The sequence below is a fragment of the Propithecus coquereli genome, unplaced genomic scaffold (assembly GCF_000956105.1).
Source record: "Propithecus coquereli isolate 6110/MARCELLA unplaced genomic scaffold, Pcoq_1.0 Scaffold397, whole genome shotgun sequence".
Taxonomy (NCBI): Eukaryota; Metazoa; Chordata; class Mammalia; order Primates; family Indriidae; genus Propithecus; species Propithecus coquereli.
Window position 1 is genome coordinate 46,853 of NW_012149696.1, and position 7,055 is coordinate 53,907.

Sequence of the window (7,055 nt, forward strand, 5' to 3'; positions counted from 1 at the left end):
ACTTATACCACAGTATACAATAAACGACTTTCTTTTTTTTTCTTTTTCTCTTTTTTTTTTTTCTGAGACAGGATCTTGCTCTGTCACCCAGGCTAGAGTGCAATGGCATCATCATAGCTCACTGCAACCTCAAACTCCCGGACTCAAGCAATCCTCTTACTTCAGCCTCCCAAATAGCTGGGACCTTAAGCATGTGCCACTATGCCCAGCTCATATTTTATCTTTTTAAAACATTTTTTTTAGAGATAGGATGTCATTATGTTGTCCAGGCTGCTCTGGAACTCCTGAGCTCAAATGATCCAACTTGGCCTTCTGAAATGCTGGGATTTCAGGCATAAGCCCCTGTTCCTGGCATAAATGACTTCTAAAAAGTAAAAAAAAAAAAAAAAAAAACAGAGTTTTACCAAAAGTTTCATGAAATGGAAATTATAAATGATGAAAAATATAAATTTGATGTCCTGATTTTGAAATCTTGCTACGTGATATTTTGACACTTAATATATCTTGAATTTATTTTTATGTCCATTTATAAAATCAGTACAAAATCACAAAAAAGAGTAAAATAAGTAATTTTTGTATTAGCACAGTTTGAGGATGTTATTATGTCATGAAAACCTGCAGTAAATTGCAATACAAAAGTTATACAATTTGATAAATGTCTATGTCATAAACATCTGGGAAAACAATAAAAATAAATAACAAAATAATGAATGTATCTGTTACTCTAAAAAATTCCTTAATCCCTTTAGCTGTCCCTCCAATCACCACCTCTTATCCCATTTCTAGTCAACCAGTTACCTGCTTTATGTCACTAGAGATTAATTTGTATTTTCTAAAATTATATATAAATAAATCATACATTATATAGCTTTAACAATCTGGTTTCTTTTATTTAGCAGAAATATTTTCAGAGCCATTCGCATTACTGTATACAATATACTTTTATCTTTCTTTTTCTCTCTCTTGTCCTCTCTCTCTTTATTATTTTTTTTAATGCTGACTTGATACAATTTTGAGGACCTGACTAAATGCCCGCAGTTCCCCCTTCTTGAGCAGCAAAGCCAACACTCCACCACGTCCCTTCTGGCGCTCTCATGTTCTGGGATCACTATGCACCTACTCTAATCCCCCCAGAGGCTAGGTACCAGGTAATGAAGCTTACAACCCCCATGCCTTGAAGCTAGAAAGTTTATTCAAATTAGCCCAACTACAGAGACCCTAGGAAACTTAGCCAACACTACCTGCTTGCCATACTTTCTCTGCCCTCTACAGCTCCACCTGGATGTTACTGTATTCCTGCTGCAACCTTCTGTGTAGGCCTACCTGGCAGCCTTCTCTCCTTTGGAGCTGTAAATAACACAGTTCTGCCTTACATATAACAAAGTGTCAATGTGTGCCACCACGAAAAGAATCTTTAAATTGTATGAAATGATCACTTTTTCATTTCTTTTTATGGATAAGTAGAATTCCATTGTATGGACATACCAAAATTTGTCTCTCCATTTTTCTCTTTGATGAAACTTTTAGTTTTTTTGTTTATTTGTTTTTTACTTTTTCCTAGTTTGGGTAACGAAAAATAAATCCATGTATTTATTTTTGTATTTTGTACCATGCATGGTACCTTCTATGCAGCAATCATATCCTCTGTAAATAAAGAATTATTTCTTCTTTTTAATACGGAAACATTTCGTTTCACTGTTTAGCTTTATTGTAGTGACTAGAATCTTTAGCACAATGTAGAATAGAAGTGGAGTGAGAGGGCACCCTTGATGTGTTCGCTGGAAAAAAAAAATGTTGATTCTGTTGTTGAGTAGATCCGGGGTCCCGCAGGTGGGCGGGGGGAGGAGTGGATGGGTATATTCACATCTAATGGGTGCGGTGTACACCCTCTGGGGGATGCACACGCTTGAAGCTCTGACTCAGGTGGGGCAAAGACAATATAAATAACCTAAACATTTGTACCTGCATAATATGCTGAAATAAAAAAGTTAAAAAAAACACGTTTGTACCCCCGTGATATGCTGAAATAAAAAAAAAATGAAAAAATTAACTTTTATTTCAAGTTTGTTTCTAAACATTTTATCTCTACTCTTTTTTGTGTGAATTTCAATTACATATTTGATAGACCTTATCTTTGTATACCTGTTGAACTTTATCTTGTCGTTCTTATTTTCATTATTTTATCCCTATATGCTTCATTCTTGATATTTTTCTTCTGATCTATTTTCCAGTTCAGTAATAGTCTCTTAAGCTGTGTTTCTGCTAAGTCCCTATATCGAGTATTTAACGTCACATATTTTATATTTTTGGATATTGTTTGGATTTTTATACTTTTCAATTCTATGCTTCAATTTTAATTATTGTATTTAATATCCTTGTACATATTAAGTATACTTATTTTAAATTTAGTGTCTGAGAACTCCAGTTTCTAGGTCCCTGTGGGTATGCTTTTAATATCTTCTGTATTACATGGGATAATTCACATTGCCTTTTTCTTCATGTGTGTCCCATTTTTATTATTTTTATTGAGTGGTGGTATTGTATAAAAAGTGTTTTGAACATAATTTAAATCCTATATGAGGGTAAGGGTATCTCTTCTGGAGAGTACAGATATTTTCTTCTGCCAGTTGGCCAGTGGCACTAGCAATCCCATTTCTTGTCGATTTAATTTTGGAAAATAAAATGATTAAAGCTAGGCTCGATCTCTATAAGGAAATATCTATATTTGGTTCAATCTAATCTGGTCTTTGCTTTTAGAGTGTCTAACCTGAAATATGGGTGTCTTGTCAACCCCACCCCATGTCAGACTCTGGAAACAAGAGCTGTCTCCTATTCTCATAAGGTTTTCAAAAGCACGTCTCAGCTTCTCAATGTTTCATTTACCTCTTTCTCAGTTGCCAGGTGCCCCTAGAAAAAAAATGGGACAAAATTGCTCAGCTTAATTCTCTGGGTTTCCTTTCTCTCGTACACAGTAATTTTATTTTCTTGTTATCTCTGAAATCTTTTCAGTCAGATGCAGAAGAAAATGCTTTCCAAGATTTTCTACTTATTCTCAATGAGAGTGTTGCTTCAAATCTTCTAATCCACCATTGCAAAAATTTCACACCAATTTTTAAATTTCTTTAACGCAATACATTAGATGTATATATATTCAGGTAGATAAGCATATATTGTAGCATGGAAGAGTACCCACAGCGTGAAAGGAAGCAAATGTGAGTAGATCGCATCAGAAAAAGGAAGAAATAAGTGCAATGCAGTAAGTGCATTGATATAGAATTATTTTTATGATAACCATAGAGGATCTATATGTAAAGGAATAGAGAAATATGGGAATTAGTTATGTAATAGTTAAAGAGAAATGACAATTTAAAAAATGGTCATATATTTTATAAATTATAAATGAAATAAATTCCAAATTGGGCAAGGATAAAACATTAAGTTTCTGGTAATTACAATTTAAAAATCTTTTGAATTAGCACACAATATTTTATTCATGATTTTATTTAAATGCTTGTTATTTTCATTGGAATGTCAGGTCACATGTTCATTTCTCAAAATTAATGCAACGATGTTAATTTATATTACATAAGTTAAGACTAAGCAATGCTTAAAGATAAGACGACACAAAAAATTAAATAAACAAGACATTTCTATTCAATTATATGAAAAGGCTTTATTTTAAATGTAATAAAACATTATATTGATAAGTATGGCTCTTTAAATATCCATTTGCTCTTTTCTTTTTTGTGTTTGCCATATGTATTTATGAACCCATTTGCCCAATATTTATTGTGCACATAATATGTTCTGGGTATTGTCCTAGAATCTGGAAATATAATGATAAAAAAGACTAATATATTCCTTGTCCCAGTAAAGCTTAGAATATGAAGGATAACATTAACCATGTACTTAGGGATTACTATGTACCAAATAATCTATATAAATTATCTCATTTAGTCCTCAAATTTTCTCACTGAAATTTAGTTTTATTATGCTTGTTTCTCACAAAAGAAAAGTAGATATGCTGGAAGTTTTTTAACTTCTATAATCTGCATAGTAATATCAGAGATGATTTTGGAATTCAGGTCTTTCCTACTCTTATACCAATGTGATGCTGCTTCTTGATTTACATTTTTCTAGCCTAACAACTCCTACTTAGCTTATATTATTCTATTTAACAGTTTTTATGTCAAAGAATATCTTTTCCTAGATCCTATACAGTCCTTTATCTGTCTCAAGAGGCAGAATATGACGGAATATATTTGAAAATATTTTGTTTTATTATTATAGACCAGTTCTTAATTATGTTATATATAAGAACAGAAGATTTCTCTTTCTGGTATACAGGATTCATACAACTTAAAAAATTTTATGTGAAAGTTCAAGACCTTGCAGAGTGATATACATAGTTGCCTGAAACTTAGATTCCTCTGATTTATTTGTAATATTTTCAATATTTATAACTTTCATAAATTAATTAGTATTAATAACTTACTAATTAATTGATTACTAATGGTAATTCAAAAGTGGTAAAATCCTACAAAGAGATGACACTCAAATGATAACTGTCTTTAGGCAAAACATCTTTGATTTTAAGATGAAGATTAATTATAAAGTTTCTTCTTGCTCTCTATATTGACATGGTCTATTTGTCTACTTTGGAATTATTTAGTAGGAGGCTGAACTGGAAAGAAATTACATATTATGGAAGATGGTTCTTACTTTAAATAAATCTTTGCAACTGCTTACAACTTTGACTTATTAATAAAAAATTATTTGCTTTTGTGATGCTTACAGGCATCATGAATTAAACTGGGAGACCACAGTTTTCTTCTTTATGCAACTCGAGAAAAATAAGGAAACTTGGGCCAGCCCTGAAAATGGTACAATAAACGCTAATTAAAAAATAATGTTATATGATAAATGTGCAATAGTGGATAATAGAGAATTGATTGCCTGACATGAGTTAATTATCTTCAAATATATTACTAGCCACTTACCAGTATTTAAAAGCAATCTGTAAATACCAAAAATATGATAAATTCTAGCTGTTTGTATTTATAATCTATTCAATTTTAGAGGAGAGTTTATCTTCCTTATTTGTGGGAAGAATAAACTTTATATCTGAAAATAGAAAATTATAAAAACAAAACCTTTTAAAATAAGCATAATATTCCTCATAAATAATAAAACCTTAAAATGTTATCAGATCACATTAATGTTTCCAACAGAGAGAAGAAAAATTTTAAAATGCATACTTTATAATAATTATAAATATTTTCTAGCTACTTAATCAGTTTTCAGTTTCTGAGACCATCAGAATATCTCTTTATACTCTTTATGTATTTATTGTATTTTATTTTTAGCTTTGACTTGATTTTTCAAATATTGATGTACTAAGCCATAAACAAGATAATTACTAAAATTTTTCTTAACCTAAAATAATTCCTGTCAACATTTATATGAGATTTTTAAAACTTTATTTCAACTCTGTAAGTTTTCCTTGGCATTATTAATATGTAAATTTATAAACCCTTCCTTCTATAAAATGACATATGAAGGAGGAAAAAATAAAGAGCATCACTTTAGGACAAAACCTTGAAATTTGTATGCTCATTGTTTAAGTCAAACAATCATTAAGCAATGGGGAGTAAGCTTTATATCATGGCATAAAGTACATAAATGTTTAGTTAGCTTTACACTATATACTCTAAGGCTCACAAAATTGTTGATAGATAACTACACATCTGGCTTACTATTTTGTTATAGTGATTAAAAATTCTAACTTTTGAAAATTTGGCACAGTTATGTATACTATGTTTGTTAATTATTTTCAAGCAATGACAGATATCTTTTAAGTTCAAATCTCACAAATCTTATCTAGATTTTCCCATAAGAAAACATGCTGAATTATTCATCTAAGTGTATAATAAAATCAGACAATGAAGAAGTGTTTGCCAAAATAAAAATCATACCAAAGATTTAAACAATTGTTTCAGACTGATTGCATTAATAGCCTCAATTGTCATCTCTTTGTGTCCATGTGTTTTGCTATATGACTTTGCAACTCCTCATGCTAAAAAATTAGTGTCTAGTTTCCCATTCTTTAAACATGGGCTGGCCTTATAACTTGCTTTGTCATAGAGATTGTGGCAGAAATGATGTTATGGCAGTTCTGAGCCTATGCTTGAAGAAGTTTTGCTTTTTTGTTCCAATGTCTCTCCTAGTCTCATGTATGATGGTTAATATTATGTGTAAATTTGGCTGGACCATGGGAAATTGTAGCATCAACTCTACTGGGTCTTCAGCCTATAAGCTCTACCTGAAGATTTTGGACTTATTCTCCATAATTGCATGAGTCAATTCCTTATAATAAATCTGTCTATCCACACACACACACATCTTATTGTTTCAGTTTCTCCGGAGAACACCGACCAAGAAACCATGAAAACTTACTGGGAGATGAAACATAAGTTGAGAAAAGCTTCTACATTGGTTCAGCCTAAAGCCAGTGTAAGCCAATTAATCCAGCTGAGATAAGCAGTCTCCAAATTGATGACAGTTGACTTCAAGTGCAAGAGCAATAAATATTGATTTCTGTAAGCTGTTTGGATGTTTTATTGTTATGTAGCAGTGTTATAATAATAAGTCATTTCCAATTATTAAGCAGTTTTTAAAAGTTTTTTAAATTTTGGATTTCAACAGGGCCTTGTTTAATAAATGATTAATACAATGGTATTTTGTTCAAATTTTTAACGGAAGCATATTTCTGAGGTTTACCCAACTCATTATTCATGACAACAATTAATTCTTTGAAAATTAACACTGCATTTTATTATTTAAATATGATTACTCATTTTTGTGGAAACCCTAGAGAAGTAAAGTTGCTTACATTTAGCTATTTCCATCTGAAACAATGAAAAATTATTTGGGACTGAGTTCAGACACCTTTGATCATAGGCCTCCATAGAGATGAAAGAGAATTTTCAATAGAAAGAAGGATTCTTGATTTTCCAAACACTTATTTCACCTGTTGTAATGCTTTTATAAAACAT